This window comes from Rhagoletis pomonella, unplaced genomic scaffold, assembly GCF_013731165.1.
Source record: "Rhagoletis pomonella isolate Grant_MI unplaced genomic scaffold, Rhpom_1.0 Rhpom_scaffold_00410, whole genome shotgun sequence".
Taxonomy (NCBI): domain Eukaryota; kingdom Metazoa; phylum Arthropoda; class Insecta; order Diptera; family Tephritidae; genus Rhagoletis; species Rhagoletis pomonella.
Genome location: NW_023458964.1, coordinates 28998 through 50777, shown reverse-complemented (window position 1 = coordinate 50777; position 21780 = coordinate 28998). Strand labels below are relative to the sequence as shown.

The window sequence follows — 21780 nt, the reverse complement described above, 5'->3', positions numbered from 1 at the left end:
AGGCTGACCACACGCACATAAACTGCGAATCTGAAAGGTGTAGAGTCTGCAAACGCAGCCACCATACATTACTTCACAACAAATCATTTTTCGTAAATGCAGCACCTGCTATTGAACCTTCGTCTTTGACTGCCACGTCTAATAATGCTCATACGGAATGACCATTAGCCACAATTTCATCTGCTTCCAACATCATGATCGCCGCCGGCACCTCCGCTTTTACTAACAGCTCTACTGCCTTCGACTCAGCAGCTAGCCTCTCCGCTACTTTGAATAAACCTAGGTGTACGATCATACTGGCTACAGCTCTTGTTAAAGTGACAAACAACTGGGGCATGCCTATACTGTGCAGAGCGTTATTAGACTCTGGGTCACACAACTATCACCTCAAATACATCCGCTTATTCAGCTGAATTAACATTTTTGATATTGTCACGCATTAGTGAACCTCAGCCTGATTGTAATGTCAATATATCGAATCTACCTGCGAATGTACAGCTTGCAGATCCGTTGTTTTTTAAGCCTCAAAAAATTGATATGTTGCTAGGTGCAGAAATTTACGTCGATTTGCTGATAAATGAGCAATTTCGCTTAGCTGATCATTTGCCTATTTTGCAAAACACAAAGTTGGGATGGATAGTCCGGGAAGACTACCTGCTATTAAACAATCAAGCCTGCTAGCTAATAAAGTAACAACGACATCAATTGCGTCATTAGAACTGCTACTTCGATAGTTTTGGGAGGTTGAGACACATGCTCATTCCAACAAAAGTCTCACAGCAGAGGAAAAATTGTGCGAAGCTCATTTCTCGCCAACTGTGCAGTGTGCAGTAAATTGCAGATTTATCGTCACTTACGACAGCCAAGCGTCGTTTTTTCGCTCTAGAACGTAAGCATGCTAAAAATTCCAGTCTAAAGAAACAATATATACAATTTATGAGCGAATACGAAGCTCTTCATCATATGAAGCCCTTGGGGAACTATGCGGACATTGTTGCTAATAATGAAATGTTAGAAAATTGTTATTTTTTACCCCATCACTGCGTTCTTCTACAAAACTCCGCGTAATTTTCGACGCTTCGGCAAAAACGACCACCAGCGTCTCACTTAATGACATTTTAATGACTGGCCCTACAGTGCAAGCGGATTTATTTTCTGTTATTATTCGCTTTCGATCATATCGCTACGTCTTCACAACAGACATAAGTAAGATGTACAGACAAATATTGGTACGGCCCGATGATTGTCGATATCAACTATTACTGTGGAGAGAAAGTCCACTCTCTGAGCTTGGCGTGTACCAGTTAAACACTGTCACTTACGGCACATCAGCTGCTCCGTTTTTGACCACGCGCTGTCTGACAATGTTTGCAGAAAAAATATACGAAAATTTCCCCTCGGTTCTATAGCCTTAATAAAAGAAACGTATGTTGACGACACAATGACTGGAGCTAATTCACTTCAAGACGCTGCTTCTCACATGGCAGACCTTCAACGGCTTCTTTGTAAAGCAAGATTTCAGCTTCGAAAATATTGTTCTAATGCACCAGAGCTATAAAGACTAGTTCCTGAAACCCACAGAGAACCATTTCTTAGCATTGGCAAAAATGACGTTGTTAAAACACTTGGGCTAATTTGGGCTAATCCACTGACGTATTTACATATAACCTTTCCTTTGCTCGGCCAGCTACAATAACTAAGAGAATAGTTTTATCTGACCTAGGAAGAATTTTTGATCCTCTCGGTTTGATCGGACCCATTGTTGTACAAGGGAAGATATTCATGCAGGAATTGTGGAAGCTCAACATATCGTGGGACCACCCACTACCAGATAGCTACGCCAAGCGTTGGCTCGATTATGTGAATCAACTTGAAGCTATGAATCCGCTACGAATTCCAAGACAAATGATTTGCTCAAACGAAAAAAAATTCGTGCAACTACATTCATTTTCTGACAGTAGCGAAGCAGCGTACGGAGCTTGTTGCTGATTTGCTCAAACGCAAAAAAAATCGTGCAACTACATTCATTTTCTGACAGTAGCGAAGCAGCGTACGGAGCTTGTTGCTATCTTCGGAGTATTGACTTAAACGGTCAGGTTTGCGTTCGGCTTGTTTGCTCAAAATCCCGAGTAGCGCCAGCAAAATCTACTTCAATCGCCAAACTCGAACTACAAGCAGCATTACTGGCGGCGGAGCTAGTCGAACGGATTCTAAATACACTTCCAGTCGAAATCAACAAAAGGTTTTTCTACACTGACTCTAAAGTCGTCTTGGCATATATTGCAAAACCCTCGTACACCTGGACTACATTTGTGGTAAATAGGGTCGCGAAAAATTCAGGAACTGACTCGAACTGACGAATGGGGATATGTCAACACAAAACAAAATCCAGCCTACCTTATTTCTCGTGGTACGTCTCCAAACGAATTTTCGCAATCACCCTTGTGGAACGGTGGACCGGATTTTTTACGCGATTCAGATTTCCAGCTTCAAAAATTACTGCCTGAAGAACAAGAAAAAGTGCCTGAGATACGGCCCAACAAGTTGGTGCTCCTTGCAGCAAATTCGCGTTATTTCGACATTACAGCGAATGTAAAGCATCGCCAATCGTTACATCAACTGGAACGTATAATTGTTGCTTATTGTCTTCGATTTTTTGGCAACTGCAAAACATCCACTGGTAATCGTTCAACAGGTTGCGAGCCAATTTAAAAATCTTAAAATGAGATACGTCAAATCAAACCTAATAAAATTCTGCATAAAACACTTTACATCACAATCGTTCCAGTTTTTTTTACTTTTTAATAAAAAAATTCAAAAAATCAAACTTTAACAGAAGAAAAATTAAAAAAATAACAGGTTCTGTGCCAAATTTTTTGCATTTGTGCTCAAACCTGTTCGGTTACGAAAAAAAATCAAGTTACTAATGAAGGAAAGCGAGGGATAAATTAAGAAGTAATGAGTGGTCAAATGAAAATATGCAAAGATTTTTTGTAAGAAAAATGAGCAGGAAAGAAAGTTACTCATACGCCGCGTACACCTGATTAACACGCTTTTCTGCTCATATTTCATACAAAAAAAACAAATAGAGTTGGTAGTCGTACTGTGCGGACGTGTTTTTAGTGCGCTCTAAGTATTTCTTTTAAACATAACTTTATTTATTGTGATTCTGATTTCGACATTTTGCCTAGTGCAATGAGACAGTGACTCTTGTCGTTTCAATTAAAATTGATGTGAATATTATCCATCACTATGCCGTGTGTTTGCAACCAAAAAGTTGATCGCGCGAAACCCAAAGTGCAATGCAATAATTGTAATATAATTGAAATATACCATCCCAACTCTGTTGGTGTTTTGCCAGCTGATTTAGACTATTTTGCAAATTCCAACAACAAATATGTTTGCAAAAAATGCGCGAATGCTCGCCGACTTTCTCTTCACTCTCCCCCGCGTCCCACTAATCGGGCCGCAAAGGCGACTTCAAATAATAAATCATTTAATTTTCCTTTTCTTGCTAATATTACTAATTACTCAAACTCATCTCATCAACAACAGCTGCCAAAAACAACGCTATCATAGTAGCACAATGCCACTCATATTTGACTTACAAACAAAATACGGGCAGGAATTTCAAGACTTCAACCCTGTTTTTATGAAACATTTTATTTTTATCAGTATTTTTCAGCATTTTGGAGCTACATATATTAAGTCCAAAAAAGCTACTTCGAACATACCTTCATCGGTTTTCTACAAAGAAAAGCTCGCGAATAGCCCTGAAGAGGCTGCAAATCTATTTACTGAGTATTTTTGCTCAAATTTCGTGACCGAGGTGGGCCATGACAGTAGTCCCATCCGCAGTTGTGTCTCCGACTCTACCCTATCATTTGGGTCGGTTACTCTGTCGGCTGAAGAAACAAATGGATCTTGACGGCTTATCCGCCATTATTTTTAAAAAATGTCCCGCCCTAATGGAACCCTTAACGATAATTTTTAATAAGTCTCTGTCCAATGGGGAGTTCATTAATGATTGGAAAAAGCCTTCCATAACCCCAACCAGATCAGGTTGATGCGATCTATACTGACTTCTCTAAAGCCTTCGATAGGGTTTCCCATAAAATCTTAGTGGCTAAATTATCGGATATGGGTTTTCACTCCACTTTTTTGCAATGGATTCGGTCTTACTTAGATAACAGACAGTGCGTAGTTGCCTTTGACAACGTATCTTTACAACCTTTCGTCGCGCAGTTAGGCGTCCCCCAGGGTAGTATAATGGGGCCTTTGCTATTTACATTATTTATTAATGATGTCAGCTCCTGCTTCCAAACCTCAACCTTAAAATCTACTCTACGATTAGAAACTTGCATGACTCCTGCGCATTACGACTTGAGCTTGATAAGCTCTACTCGTGGTGCACCTGGAATCGGATTTTTTTCTGAATGTAAAAAAGTGTTTTCATTCCACATTCACTATAAAATATAACCCGTTACTAACTAGTTATAAAATTTTTGGCTCAACCCTTGATGATATTACAGACTTCAAAGATCTGAGTATATATTTTGATTCCAAACATCGATTTACCACCCACGCCAGCTATGTTGTTATAAAATCGTTCGCTATGTTAACTTTTGTAAGACGTAACTGTTCAGCTTTCTTGGATCCATACACGCTCAATATGCTATATACTACATTAGTAAGATCTAGGATTGATAACGCAGCCTTAATTTGGAGACCGTATCACCTAACTCATATTAACCGTATAGAGCGAATCCAAAAAGTATTAAGTTTGCACTCCGTTCTTTAAACTTTACTGATCCTTTATCTCCCCACGAATCCCGTTGTCAACTTTTATCCTTGAAAACTTTACAGTCCAGATCTTCCTTTCTCTCTTGCAGCGTTGTATTGAACCTGCTAAATTATACAGTTAACTGCCCTGCCCTTCTGGAGAAATTAAACTTCTTTTTTCCTGCGCGGAATCTCCGACACGTCCCTCTGTTTTACACTGAGTTTCCTAAATTTGATTACCTTAAATTTGCACCCATGCCAAGAACTCTGTCTGAATTAAATAATATTTCTAACTTGGACCCGTCTTTGTCGCCTGGAGCTGTCCGGAGCTTACTGTATAATTATTTTAACTAATTTTTTAAGTCGTTCCTAAGCAATTCCTTTCTGTAGTCAATAAGAAATTAATTGTTTCATATGACTTAAATAAATAAATAAATCTTTGCGCATTTTCATTTGACCACTCATGTAACAGAACAGGTTTTAGTATAAATGCAAAATTTTTCGTCTGTTAAAGTTTGATTTTTTCATTTTTTCATAAAAAAATAAAAAAAAACTGGAATAATTAATTATTTTGTCAGAAGCTATCAGTCCTATCGGAAAGTGATGTATATATGGTTTATGGAGAGTTTTATTGTCTTTGATTTGACGTATCTCATTTTAAGATTGTTAAATTGGTTCGTAGATATACGTGATTTAGTGGAACCATTTTTTGTTTTAAGCTGAATAACGGTAAATTGCAAATATCTCGAAAACGTATCCATAGAAAAAAAATCAACTCTTTTTTCGGAATCATCGAGCAATTCTACATAGAAATTGGATAGTGGCGTCTGGAGAACAAAAACCAAACTAAAATCTGTGATCCAGTGTTATTTATTATCCACTGATTGATAGCATGTATCTTGCTGATATTGAATTTTTATAAAAAATTTATATAAAGAAATGGAAATATTTATTACTTCTCGATCAGATCTTTTAATCGTTTACATTGAATATCAATCCTTATTCTATAATTCATTATTTAAAAGAAAACAAAACACGGAAACTTGCACGGAGTCGCTAGTTATTAATTTTTTTCGCTCCTGCCACGGGTGCTTTTGCTTTCATGCCGTGTTCAGATATAAAGCATAACTGCTACAAGTAGCAGTTTTTGGTTTCTGCTGCACAAACTATTATACTATCATCTTTACTTAGTTTTCTCTGTAAAGACAAAATACATGCATTTGTACAATGCAGGGAACTCAACTAACTATAAATGCACTATAAGTTCACTGTTTTTCAAATAGGGTTAACTACGCCTCGACTACGTAGCTTTCAACTGACTTAATTTACATGATGTCACAAAAAACGTGAGTTTGTTTTCAGCTAACTACCAACCGGTTATTAAAAAGTTCACTTGTAGTGTGCCATATGTGTAATAGAATGTTTTTAGTAATCTCGGTTTTTATACTTATTTCAAGCTAACGATTACCTGCATGATAACTATTTAGTTAGGATGTATGTGTTAAGTCAAATTGGTTTTTTCTTAATGCGGTTCTTGAGTAGGTATAAACAAGGTATAAATTTTGTGATTCAGGATGAGTGGAAAGGTTTTTGTGTGGTTTGTGGATCAAATTCTTGTCAAAATACTTGTCGGACTAATCTAGGGGACTCAGGTATAATACCTTGTAAATTCTATAATAACACACTTTTCACTTAATATGTTAAAAAAAAATATTTTAAATTACTTATTGTTACATATGGGAAAAATGTAGAAGAAATTGACGACCAAGGCGAACCGGACTTGCTGTAGTTGCACGGATAAAATAATAAGTGTTTACAATAATATACATATGTATGTTTGGTTGATTGTGCATCTCAGAAACTAAATTATTTTTTTTAACCCGTCAGATTAAGAAAACCCCTCCAGATATTCGTCAGATTATGGAACAGGTCGACCAGGGCATCGAGATGAACCTTCTGTATGAAAATCTAACGCGCTCGAGTAAATCCATATGGCGATTTTGTTTGCATCTTTAAGAAAACGCCACGAGCTTGCGTCAGATTATTGAATGGGAGGTTCATTCGGGCCCACTTAACATCCCCTGTGAATATCTGACGCGCTCGAGTACATTTTTTTGTCACCCATATTTGACCCTTCCGTACGCCCAACCCCACCATGCAAACCGTCAGATTAACATATTTCCGCCATCAGAAACACGCTTCATTTATTCGCTATCAATATCTGATGCGCTCGGGGAAATCCATGTAACTTTTTTTTACATTTTTGGAAGCCTGTAGATCCTCCACCCACCCTTGGAAGGAAAAACATCACATGACATTTTTTTCTTCCCATCATATAATCTTCAAAATCCAATAGGTTAAAATGATGCTCGAGTAAATCCCGATTTAGCATCGTGGGCACCCCTACTACCAGTTTTTTTCTAGAAAGTGAAAATTTTGAAACAATCTTGCACTCATACATATCCCCTAGATTGAGCACTGCATGACTTTGAAATCTATTAAAAGTTAGCCGCAAAAAATTGGCAAAAAGTTGGCTATTTTAGTAGTCGACTACGAAATTCCCGACAGGGTACATACATAAATACATACATACGAACATATATAAGTATGCATGTTATGTATGTACATATTTATGTATACAACTTCATAAAATATTGTATTAAATAATCTATGCTTATGTTTATAAATAAAGTTGATTTTTTTTGAGTTCTCTGATTGCACCACGCTCGCTGCGAGTCCGCGGGGAACGTGGCATGAAAGCAAAAGCACCTGTGGCAGGAGCAAAACAAATTAATAACTGGCGACTCCGTGCAAGTTACCGTGTTGTTTTTTTTCTTTTAAATAATGTATTATAGAATAAGGATTGATATTCAATGTAAGCGATTAAAAAATCTGATGGAGAAGTATTAAATATTTCCATTTGTTTATACATTATACAAATTTTTTTATAAAAATTAAAAATTTTGTAAAAAATAATGATTATCTAGTGCGAAGTGATTTTTGAAACTTTTTGCTACCGGCTTCACGCATTTTCTTCCATTCAAAGTACTATGTCGACCATTTGTTTTGTATGGAAGAAAATAATACACTATCGGCAAAAAATCAACGCGAATTCTGGGCCTATTGAAACTTGCACCTTATTATTAATAAGCTACAAAACTGCATACGTGAAATATTTTTCTTAAAATTATGCATACAAAGTTTTTAAAACTTAAAAAATTAAACTACCGAAAGGAAGATAGTCAAAACTGGTCAAGATGTCGTGTTTTTTTTTTACATAACAGTATATATGTATGTGCATTTGAATAAACTGTTTCTACGAACACCGTGTATTTAAAAATATAATATAAATGCAGTATTTTGGAAAAACCCGCAGTATTCCTTTTCGGAATCCAAAAAAAAGTATTTTACTGCAAAAACAAGTATAGTATGTATGTATAATGTAATGTGTAAAATCATCGAGAACGTTTATTAAGAAATTATATCTTCATGTTATAATGACTATTACTATTGATATGAAAATAATTATTATAATCGTTACAGCTTTTACGTGTCATGATCAAGGATCATCCTGCTTGTGTTTTGCTCCTCAACATCAATTGTTGATATCATGTGGGAAAAAAAGGGGACATATGTATTTTCGATGTAAGACAAAGGACTCTTAAGCATCGATTCCAGGTAATGTTGTAATACCTTTTAGTGATTTAATTTTCAAAGCTTAGTTATATTGATCTTGATTTGTATTTACATTTAATGACTTATGCTATCGCATTAGTCGAATGAATCAAATTAAGCAAGCCTTAGACTTGACTTGACTTGAAAATTGTATATCTGGCAAATTAGCAGCGCGTGTATGTAGTTACCCAAAAAAAAAACATTTCACTTAAAAACTTGGAGAACTATAGATTTTTGATTTCTAAGTTAAATTTCTAAGCGAGATAATCATGCTGCCATCTCGTTTTGTAATAAAATCCCTACAAATATGCCACACAAATATAATTTTTTGTATAAATGTAATTCATTTGGCAATCGAAAACGGATTTGCAAATAAAGACAGAAAATAAAATAAAAACAATCCCAGTTTGATACGCGTAAATACATTTATTTTAATAGTAATTTTGTATACATTTTGGTGTAAAAACAAATAAAACGTTTACAAATTTACGTGTACACATACAAGAGCTGAGGATCAAAACAATGAAAAAAGGTAATAGGCGACACGCTTTAAACTGGAAAAAATCTGACAATCAGCTACTCTTTTCATGAATCCATAAGACATATGTATCACTTCTCCATCCATGAAGTGAATAATCAAGAGATGGTAGGTAGGTTGGTAGGTCGAAGGTGCTGCTGGGCCCAGATGACACCACTTAGGCCTAATCAGGGCCCATTGTGATACCGCATGGATAAAAAAAACTCCCTTATAAGAGCTTGCAGTAAGCTAGTGGCATACCCATCCTCTTCCAGGCTGGTGAAAGTGGATAGGAAGTAAAACGGGTAACAAATCGGCTTCGGGCTAAACCGAAATTTCTCCGGCTGTTTGCTATCGCAACCGGCTAAATTTAGCCAGAAAACGTCTAAAATGGCAACACTGGCTGCCAGTTCGGTTTGAAAGACACTACAGTGGTCAGGTAGACGGAATTATTGTTGTATTCCCAATTGTACCGAGTAGACGCCCCCTCCTACTACCCTGTTTTCTAGTTTGGAGCCGCCCGTGTAGAATCTTATGGCATCTTCAGATCCCGGAACTTCTTCGATCCATGATTCTCTGCTAGGTAAAGTTACGCTATAACCTTTAGTGAACGTCCATTGTGCTCGGTAGCTGTCGGTTGATAAGAATTGTAGTGTGACCACATTGAGGCGCTTTCCAGCTTCTAAGCTCCTGTAGTCTTAGGGCGGCATTCGCAGCGTTTAGAATCACATTCATTGCCATAGTAGGTGTTGTACGAAGAGCAGATCAGGGCTATACTCTCCGCTTTTTGTAATTTAGAACTGTTTACTTTCTCCTCTAGCACTGGCCACCATACCACTACCCCATAGAGAAGTATGGGCCTCATCACGACGGTGTATATCCAGTGCAATAGACACGGGGTTACACCCCATTTTTGGCCAATTGCCCTCCTACAGCTATATAGGGCAACGGTGGCCTTCCGCACCCGCTCTTCGGTGTTTTAAATCCAGCTTTTTTATCTACGGCTATCCCAGGTATTTCGCGGGTTCGCTTAGTTTTAGCGTGGTCTGTGTCAGCTTTGGTGTTATCAATGTGGGGATTTTGTACTTTCTTGTGAACAGTACGAGTTCTGTTTTGCCTGGGTTTACACCTAACCCGTTATTTTTTGTCCACCTCTCGACTTCCTTCAGTTTTACGTGCATAATGTCACATAGGGCCTGTGGAAATTTACCACTTACTGTTAGTGCAAGATCATGCGCATACGCGATAACCTTACTGCCACCCCCTTCCATGACACACAGCAGTGTGTTTACCCCTGCGACCCATAAAATAGGGCATAGGACTCCCCCTTTGCGGGGAACTCTTTTTTGCGAACCTGGTCAACGATACCACCGCCAGCTCCGTTCAAACCACCCTGCATCGCAGCATTTGGTTCTCGAGCGCAACCAAGCACAAGTCGATGCCCAGGCCCGTCAGCGCTGCCGTTATCGCGCCCGGCATGATGTCGTTAAAGGCGCCTTCTATATTCAGGAAGGCTGCAAGCGTATATTCTTTGATGTCTAGTGATCTTTCTATATGCGTGTTGTGGTAGAGAGTGAGTCACCAACTGTCTCTCTGATATGGACCTACACCAGTCCCTCCATAACCTTCAGTAGAAATGACGACAAGGTGATGGGCTTGAAATTGTTTGGGTTGTTGTGGGACATCTTCCCTGCCTTGCGAATGAACACCACTCTCGATTCGCTCCACAATCTAGGCATATGATTAAGACCTAATACTCCCATAACACTGTGGAACAAATTCAGGTTAGCAAAAGTATGGTCGATTCTGAGAGTGAGGGGTGAAAATAGAGGCTAAATTAGAAGACCCGTATCGCGGCGTTTGTTTATGTTAGTTCGAATTTTTTTTTAATCGACCTTCGAACTTTGCAGTCAAATTCCGATTTTCAGCATATTGTTTATATGGTTTTTTGGCTATAACTCGTCGACTAATTGATATTTTTTCAATCTGTTAAAGCCAAATTATTGCTAGAGACCTGTGCAATAATTAAAATTTTTAAAAAAATTTATTTAGAAAATTTTTGTAGTGCTTATGAAGCCCAATGTTGGAATTTTTTTGTTCATGCTTTTTGAACATATTTTCCACAAAACTAAGTCTTTTTTGCTTTCTGTTTGATCTATAATATGTTTCTCAGTTTCTTCAATAAATTTCATTTGAAAAGAAAACAATCATAATACAAAACTTGCGTTTTCCAGCTTAATAGCCTATCGTGTAGCCTATTGTCTTTAGGCCATTTCCGTCCAATGCGACTATTCCAGTTATGCTGTTTGTACTGGTTTCTTCCTTTAATACCTTCTCCGTATCGTGAATCCCAATCGCACAAAAAACACGGATATTTTGGACGGCCAGATGCTGTTAAGCCTGTAATCAATGAAACTATTTTGAGGTCGCAGCAAATGCGCCACTGGTGTTCGTTATATTTGACTACTTAAAACTTTTTTTTTTTACTTAAAACTTTTCATAACTAACATTTGAAAATTATATTTTTTCCATATTTTTATAATTTCTTTTTCAATGTTTCTTCAAAACCAACACTGAAAAAATTGGTACATAAGAAATGAGAAGTAAATTAATATTAAGCTGGAAAACGCAAGTTTTGTATTATGATTGTTTTCTTTTCAAATGAAATTTATTGAAGAAACTGAGGAGCATATTATAGATCAAACAGAAAGCAAAAAAGACTTAGTTTTGTGGAAAATACGTTCAACAGATTGAAAAAATATCAATTAGTCGACGAGTTATAGCCAAAAAACCATATATACAATATGCTGAAAATCGGCATTTGACTGCAAAGTTCGATGGTCGATTAAAAAAAAAATCGAACTAACATAAACAAACGCCGCGATACGGGTCTTCTAATTTAGCCTCTATTTTCACCCCTCACTCTCAGAATCGACCTAACTTTTGCTAACCTGAATTTGTTCCACAGTGTAATTATAGCGTGTAGCCACGCTGAGCTTTGCTGTAAAGTTTGCTGCCAACGCGATCCGGACCTGGTGATTTATAAGGCTTAAACGCCCTATAGACCAGATGACCCTTTCCCTAGTGATGAAATATCCAGTGACTGGATGATCTCCAATTAATTGTGACTGTACCGGCCTGCTGTCCGTGGCACCCGGAAAGTGTGTGCCTAGAAGCAGATCCAGTGATTCCTCCTCGGTTTCAGTCCAAGAGCCATCAGGTCTTTGGGGCTTTCTTGGCAGCACCTGAGAGCATTTTTCTGAGCCTACCCTCTCTGATATTTAATTTGCACGTGGAATCTGGAAATTAACAAATTGTGGCAAGCATCTTTGCGCACACGGCTACAGCCACCCTGTAAAAAAATTCGACTAATTCGGGATGACTACGAGAGCAATCGCAAAGGAACATGCGACTAACATAGGACTGTCATAATCCCGAACCATTCGACCAGGACCCTTATTGCCTACAAATACAGTTTCTTTGGTTCTGGCGTTGCATAATTTGAACTATTTTCTGATATTGTAAGCAATGTAGTTTTGTGACACAACCCGTAGAGGTAATTGATGATGATGAAACGCTCAAATTCAATTTTTTTTTACTGTGAAGTCACACGATCAACAACTTGGTTTCAAGTTGATCACATATACTGCTTGTCAAAATTCATTTGGATTGACAGCTGTGACACATGCCGCACGCAACTTGATAGTCACTTTTACTTTCAGGATGCCGTCGTCAAGGCAACCACTTTAAACTCTCACCTCGTTCCTACACACATATTTATAATACCTGCAGTAATATCTTCCTGGCTATTTTTGACGAAATCCCGAAGGAAGGGAACAGACTAAATCTGATCAGCTGTTTGACTTGACTTCCAAGGTGCCTCACGGCTTGAAAGGAAAAATTGATATGAATACGAAGTTCAAGTTGTATGTGCAGGTGTATTAATAAAAAGTGTGAGCGGATTGCAACGTGCTTTCCAGTTCTTGATATGTGTAACCTCCAAGTTAATCATAAGAGAACTAACGTGACCGTGACGTAACTTGGAAAAATTTTTGGCACTTTTAACGTAGTCTTGAGTGCTTGCCTTACCACCATTAGCAAATTTCCACATATCCTACAATGCGCTTCATGATCATTTGTGCCATTTTTTATATGCATAACCTAAAGATAATTTAGGTAGGCTGTCTGAAGTGAAGCCATTCTAAAAGACTTACCCAATAAGAACTGAAAAAAGTGCTTCCCTGCATGCGTCCTTAAGCATACGTTTATATTATTTAGCATTACAAATAGGATTCAATAAGCATTTTAAGTCTCAATAAAATATATTTGATCTGAATCTTAAATCTTTAAATTCCTAAAAGAAGTATGATTTTTATAAACTAAAAACAGCTTTAAAAGAACTTCTTCAAAAGGCCTTCAGAAGTATGTACGTCCTACAAAAGCCCTTCTGGAAGCTTTTGTTTGAGTAGCGAAAGCACCTTTTTGGCATTTGCCTGAAGATACAAAATCAGGACACCACGACCAGTTGTTTAAATCAGGACAAATCCTGGAAAACCGGGATGTCTAGTAACCAGGATGTCTTGTTCCCTTCTATACCCGAACGGGTACAAAAAGCGATTAGTCACTTTTAAAAAATAGAAATGAAAATTTCCGCCAGTTGCAATTCGAACCTCAGTATGTCCAGTTATCAGACTGAGCTTTTTTCTCCAAATTTGGCCCCTATAAAGGACTTAGGGTTGCGGACAATGCTTTTCCGGCAATTTGAGTGTTGTGCAGCAATTTAAAGTGGTGAAAAATTTTAGCACCAAATGTATGAAATCTAAAAGATTCGCTTCACATTATTAATAAAACTTGACGTAATTGTATTTTTTTATTCTGATAATACTAACTAATGCTGTTGTTTACAAGTCGAAGGGATATAAAAAATATTTGTAATGAAATAATTTAATTAAATGTAAACCATATTAAACGTAAAAACGAATATATATAGATTTACTTAATTTAAATGGTGAAACATGTTTTACAAATTGATATGACTTTTATTATAAATTATTGTCATATACATATGTGATATTTGCATTAGGGTGCCCATCGAAAATGCTTTTTTGGAAATTTCAAGACCGTATCACCTAATTTTATTCGTTTTTATGAGAAATATTATTGCCTATTTTGATAGATTTTTTAAGGGTCATTTAGAGGTCGGGCCCTGTCGATTTAGGTAAGAAAATAGGATTTTGTAGATTTATGAGTTTTTAATGACTATTTTTGATTCGATTTCAAAGTTCGAATATGATATGGGAAGAGGATATATAGGTCTTTAAAACGGTATATAATAATCTATTGTCGGACTAGGTTTGTTGGGATTTTTTATCGGCTAAATTTAAAAAAATCCATATTTCTCCTATTTTTTTTTAATTTTGACCATCGATTATTTCTACAATTTCAAAATATGGAGTACTATCGAAAATTAAATATATTTTCAAATAAACTGATACCTCATTTATTGCAATTGCATAAAAATAGTCGAATTTAGGCGACTTTTCTTAAATATGGCCTTGAATTTATATGTGTGTATTTATTCAAAATTGATATATACATTCTCCCTTTAGTAAAAAAACGGTTTTCTAGAAATTTTATGAAAATTGGGGAAGCACCGCCCACTTATATGATATATGCGTATTTCAAAAACTACTTGACCGATCTCGACCAAAATTGGTACATATATTGTGCTTAGCCTCCTTAAGTACCGTTTTGAATATTTTTGAAATCGGACAAAACCTACTCCTCCTAAAAAATATAGCTAGCTTTGAGTTTTTCGAAATTACCATTACGTTGGTGGAGCCCGATTTCAAAAATTTTCAATATGGCGCTTAAGAAGCCTAGACCGAATGTGTGTAGCAAATTCGGCCAAGTAGTTTTTGAGATACGTATATATCATATAAAAGGGCGGTGTCACCCCCATTTTCCTAAAATTTCTTGAAAAACCACTTCTTTGCTAAAGAGCGATTGCATATATCAATTTTGAATAAATATTGATGAAATCCTTGGCCACACTGATTAAAAAATTTTAAATTCCGGTACATACACAATATAAATTAAAGCCTGTATTTAAGAAAAGTCCCCTAACTTCGACAATTTTTATGCGATTGCAGTAAATGAGCTATCAACTTATTTCAAAATGGATTTAATTTTAGATAGTACTCCATATTTGAAATTGTAGAAATTATCGATGGTCACAATTTAAAAAATTAAGAGAAATATGGTTTTTTCTTTTAATTTACCCGATAAAAAATCCCAACAAGCCTAGTCCGACAATAAATTATTATATACCGTTTAATTATTATATACCATATCATATTCGATCTTTGTACTCGAATCAAAAACAGTCATTCAAAAACTGCTGAATCTACAAAATCCTATTTTCTGGCCTAATTCGACAGGTCGCGACCTCGAAATGACCTTTAAAAACTCTATAAAAATAGGCAATAATATTTCTCATAAAAACAAACAAAATTAGGGGGTAGGGTCTTGAAATTTCCAAAAAAAAAATTTTCTATGGGCATCCGACTGTACATACATTCATACATATTCTCATTAGCTTACCGACTTCACTTAGGTTCTTGAAATTTATAGCATTTTCAGTTTTAATGAAACCATTTTCAAATTAAGTGAAACCTTTTTCAAATTAAATGAAACCTTTTTCATGTTAAGCGAAACCATTTTCAAATTAAATGAAACCTGTTTCAGATAAAGCGAAACCTTTTTCAAATTAAATGAGACCTGTTTCAGATTCAATGAAACTTTATTCAATTTAAATGAAACATTCTTAAATTAAGTATTAAACATTATGGAGTTTAGGAAGAGGAAATCAACCTATTAAGAGCCATTTGCACCATGTCTAGCTAACACTTGCTCCTAGTTGCACATCTTTATCGACGTTACCGACGCCATTCTTATAACAGGAAGTCGATAACGCCGATTATTAGGTTTAACTCGCGGAAAGTGTTACCCAGACATGATGCAAGTGGCTCTAACAGTCGGTTTCACCAAATTTTTTCTTTTGCAAATTAACTCGGATTTAATTTTAAATTTAATTTTTATTTAACTTTGCACTTAAGTTTCCTGCGTTTGATCATTATTCAGATTTGGCAACCCAAAGATCTAAAAGCAGGGATGTTAGTAGAAATAACAACTGATTTATGTAAACAAATAAATTGTGGTGTTATATTAGAAAAGTTTAAAATGGAAAGTGCAGCTCGAACCAAACATTTTTCAGCAGATGAAGTTAGTACTTTGCTAAGCCTAGTGCGGAAAAATGCAAATATGTTGGAGTGGAAAGCTACGAAAAGAAAAAGCATGGGAAAATGCAGCGGAGAGTTTCAACTCGATGTGCTCCGGGGCACCACGGTCAGCAAAAAATCTGCGAACAAAGTATTTGAACTTGAAAGCAGATATGAAAAAAACGATCTGCAGACCACAAAAAGTATGCCTATGGAACGGGCAGAGGTCCATCCAGAGAGCCAGCTGCTTCCCATATTGACATATTACTGTGCGAGATATTTCCGGAGAAACAAGTGCAGGGAATGGAGTCCAAATACGACAACGACTTCCTACCATTCGAGAAACATCCTGCAGATTTGGATCATTCAGGTATGTAGTTGCAAATTGCCAAATGATAATTATGAGTTATATGGTTGCCGGGTACAATGGAAAATTGATAGTAACTGCAAAGCTGACAAACTGACAGGGAAAGGTATGACCACCCAAAACCTCTCGGGAAAGGACACGGTAGATATAGTGATAACCACTTTCAAGCAGTTTTATAGATCATACCAGTCTTTTAACCAAGGAACGCTGGAACACCTTTTCGCCTTGAGAAATTTTCAGGATTACCTGGTATTTATATAAAAGGAAACGCTTACGGGCCACTTCCTAATGTGGAATCAGAACCTTTATTGACCTATGTGACATGTAGGACCGAATCGAAAAAGTTACCAAATTGAAAAATAAATTACCAAATCTGTTATAGAAAGAAAAAAATAACCAATTTTGGTTAAAAATTACCAAAGCGGTAACGCTGATTATGACTAACATGTATGTTTATGTATGTTTGGCCTTTAACAGTTGGAAGTGATCCTCAGCAACGAAATGTTCGAAGCCAGCAAGTGGTGCAAAGCCAAACGAAGGAACAATGAATTTTGTTTATTGAAGTAGCAAGACATCAATTAATAAATATCATAATCTGCCTAATGAAAATTAACAAACGGTTGCAAATATTTCTATTCACAGATTGTGTAATCGATGATATGGACTTGCGTGAACAATCAACAAGCAAAAGGCTTCGTGCTCCAACCCCAAATCATACAACAACTGAAAAAGAAGGTAGCAGCAAATGTTTTATAATTTTAAAATTCTAATTTGCTTGTTTGTTTGTAGATTATGAGCCTTGGGAGCACTACACATAAATGCAGTTGAAAACGCCTAAAAACAAAAAGCTGTGCACTGAAAGTGTAAACAGAAAACACACAAGTTAGGCAAAGCTAGCAGAAATAAAGTCTAAATGGACGGAAAGAAAAGTGGAAGAAGAAGTGGAATTTGCGAAAATCGAGAACACTTTACGTATTACCCAATTGAAAGAAGTACAGTGTGGCGACGAATAACTGTTACCCAGGTTTTTTTGAGAAATAAAAGGGTCCTTAATAGATTTCGTGAAAAAAGTCCTTTATTGTTAATTTTCCAGATATTTTACTTTAGTTGTAATAATTGGTTTTTAAATTTTAATCCTTATTTACATTTGCCAGCAGTGTAAACTTTGAGAGAAAGATCATTTGGCACGCAGGTCGTCGCCAGTTAATTTGTTCCATATCTTCTGTAACCGTAAGCTCTCCATTTTGAATCCCTTATACTTCCCCTTTTGTCCAACATAAGGCCTCATTCTCAAAAATCGAATAGACTCGGAACTGCTGACTAGGACGGCCATTCATTCGATCAACCCTATACAGTTTTCTTCTTTTTTTGTCTTTTTTTATACAAAGCCTTTGAAAAAATACACCTGAAAAAGACTTGCTTGCAACATGAACTTTTCTTTCAAAGTTTACACTGCTGTCAGATGCGAATAGGGATTAAAATTTAAAAACTAATTAATACAACTCAAGTAAAATCTGTGGACAATTAACAATAAAATACTTTTTTCGAAAAATCTATAAATGGCCCTTTTATTTCTCAAAAAAAAACCTGGATAACAGTTATTCGTCGCCACGCTGTTCACGAACTACAAAAACTATTTGCATCTGAAAAGCCTGCCCTTGAAATGCGAATACTTGCGGATCAATTCAAAACAATTGAAAATACTTAATTTTAACACTACATACCCCTATGTTCAAAATAATAGAATTGTATCACTTTGAACGGTATTAACTATTTTTTCAGTTTGTTTAATGTTAATTAATTATTTAGAAAAGTATTGTTCATTTCATGCATTTATTTAATACATTAATTTCATTTCATAAACTGATTTTATGCCAAAATTAGAAAAATTCCACAAACTACAAACTTAAAGTAAATTTTTATATAGAAGAAAGTTCATATCCCCGTCACCAAAAAAATTATAAAAAATCAACGGGGTCTTTTAGAAACTTCAAACATGCGCCTTATTCCACTAAAATTTAATAAGCCATAAAACTGCATACAAAAATTGTAAATTCTGAATGAAAAGTTTATAATATTGGTAATATTTTTTGAGTTTTTTTGTTTAATATCCAAGGAAGTTTCAATATTGAATTTATTTGGTTTTTGTTTTGAATATCGATGGCTGAGTGTAAGATCGACCTATCTCAGAAAACAGCAGAATTTTATTGAAGAACGCCCTATTTCAGAATTTTATTGAAAACATCCTATCTCAAAATTTGGTTGAAGAACGTCATATCTCAGAACTCGGCTTAAAAAGCCCCATCTTAAACGAAAATACATTGAAAATGTGCTGAGATAGGGCGTTTTTGAATCGGCAGCTGACCGCATTCTGAGATAGGGCGTTCTTCAACCAAATTTTTGGATACAATGCTTTCAATAAAATTCTTAAATAGGGCGTTATTCAATAAATCCTGCAGTAGGGCGTTCTTGAAAAGTTTTCTGAGATAGGGCATTTTCGAAATGGCTGCCGAGATAGGTCCTTCTTCCACTCATATATGTGCCTTATCAGTATTAACATATGTATATAAGTAGTAGAATGTGTTTCTGACTTTCAAATAGGTAAATATGGTTTTGAATAATTACATAAAATATATTTACAAGCATATGTGCCCTATCAGTATTTACATAAATACTAAAATGTGTTCCTGAATTTTATAAAGATGTTTACAGCGTGGCGACGATTAACTGTTACCCAGTTTTTTTTTGAGAAATAAAAGGGTCATTTTATAGATTTTGCGAAAAAAGTATTTTATTGTTAATTTTCCACAGATTTTACTTTAGTTGTATTAATTAGTTTTTAAATTTTAATCCTTATATACATTTGCCAGCAGTGTAAACTTTGAGAGAAAAGTTCATTTCATGGGATATCCGGTTAAAAATTATTATGCTGTAGTGTATTTTGTTGCTGTAAACTAAATAACAAATATAACCGGATAACCAGGCAAGTGTGAATAACCTCAGTATTTGGTATATAAACTAAATATAGTTCATAAAAAATAAAAGTGTTATTCATTTTAACATTCGTGTTACACAGGAGTCAATAAATTATTTCATATTTATGACATTTTTGAATAGCAATAATGTAATCATTTCCATTTTCAGTATTCTAATCATTTCCTTTTAAAATTACTATTAATTTGAAGTTCACTTCCAAAAATTATAATTAGAAGCTGGTTTCTCTCTTTGCGCCAGTAAATAAACTTTATACTTAAGATCCTCTCCGTTGCTTGGTTTGAGTGTGGTATTGAAAAAAAACAAAGTTCCTATTTTTTCCAAACTGTGGAAAAGTACCACTATTACGGACGTCATCCATACTTCCTCATTGCTGAAATTAATTTTTTCCAATACGCAAAAACTTTTAAAGACTAAGAATTCGCTAAAAAGAGTATCTTACTCTATGCCGTGTATGCAAAACTATTTTATAATGTCAGTAAATTCAAAAAAACAGAATTGTAAGTTTTAGGCAAAAGCCATTCAATTATTAAATTTTTTTGTTATTAAACTGAAAATTATTTTCGAGATATGTAACAAACCTCGACAAAAAACGTCAGTTATATTTTTAAATAATTTATACTCGCATCATATTATCACAATTGGTACGTGACGCCTCGGCGATATGCCCATGAAACGATTAATCTTTTTGTTGGGCATATCAAACATTTTCTGAAACAACTATAATTAAATTATTTTCTTATTACTTTTTAGAGTACAGTTTAAGTAACTTCCATCGTTATATAAAAATCTTAAGAAAATCCTAAAAATTTTGTTTTAATTGAAAATTCAGTTCAAATCAGTACAAATTTTGAAAAATCAGGACATCAGCGTACTGATTGAATGAATGAATAAAATCAGTACAAGAGTTGAAAAATCAGTACTGTACTGATAAAATTAGTACGTCTGGCAACCGTAGCTGAGATTATGGGTACTTCAACAATTGTATCGATAATATTATATATTTCATTTTCGCAGACTGCTGGAGCGACACAATCGTTGTTTAAGCTGCAAATATTATGTAAAACGGCGGTTGCAACGATTATACATTCCACTTCCCTGAGATTCATTCGTATTCCCAGCGCAAGAACTGGAAATCTTCGTTTCCACACACCGTATTGACGTTCAACACAATTACGAGCTCTGATTTGCGATTCGTTATATAACGCCTCAGCCGGAGTTTGTACTTTTAACAAGGGTGTCATTATCCACCGATTGTGAGGGTAGCCACGGTCGGCAACGACTATTGCATTCCCTGCTTCAAATCGGCTAAATATTCTTGAATTAGTAAGTATTATTGCGTCATGTGACGAGCCTGGCCAACGGGCTACGATGTCCATGATGTTCAGTTTTCTGTCACAAAACTTCACATTAATTGAAAAGTAGTTTTTTCGGTTTCGGAAGAGTTCCGCTTCATCCTCACCTAAATAGTCACGCATGTTAAATAATCCTCATTAGTTGAAATTATTTAATGTACTCACTTGGAGATAGTAATTTTACATGTGTGCAGTCCATGGCCGCTAGCACGCGTGGAAACTTTGCTACTTTATAAAATTGTCTCTGAATTTCTCTTTGGCTTTCTAATTCCAAGGGGAATTTTATAGAGCGTTGTCTTAACAACGCAATGTTGTGACACACTCTCCTTATTGCGCGACAGGAAGAACTTTTTGAAACGCCACACAGGTCACCGCCAGTTCTTTGCATGCAGCCAGTTGCAAAGAAACGCAGTGTTAGTAAAAGCGTTACTTCGGGAGACATCGCACCGTTTCTACAATATTTACCAAAAAATAACAGAATTTGTAATCGAAGGTACTTTAATGTTTACTTACTTCTTAGTTTTGTGCCGATTTTCGTTCCTAATCAGTTCAAGTACCATCCAAGCTGATTGTTTAGTCAAACGAAACCTATACCACGTAATATGTAAAACAATTACGTCGTTCCCTCATTATACGAGGACGACGATTTATAAATATACTTATTCAAATTTCGCACTCCATATCACTTTCGTCTTCAGATGCCAAGGAAAAGGTGACCATTTACATACAAATTAAATGGTGAAACTGAAAATAAGTCATAGTTTATAAAATTAATGAAGAGCTTGTCCATTCGCCGCTTCCGGAATTTGG

The 21780-nt window shown here is 35.8% G+C and overlaps 1 long non-coding RNA gene across 1 annotated transcript; it reads left to right on the top strand.

The window, feature by feature from the left end:
- The first annotated feature begins 8324 nt into the window (after nucleotides 1–8324).
- LOC118750810 lies at nucleotides 8325–17658 on the top strand. The gene is made up of 3 exons (XR_004994430.1): nucleotides 8325–8460; nucleotides 17264–17356; nucleotides 17411–17658. It is a non-coding gene; the product is annotated as an uncharacterized LOC118750810 (long non-coding RNA).
- The last annotated feature ends 4122 nt before the right edge of the window (nucleotides 17659–21780 follow it).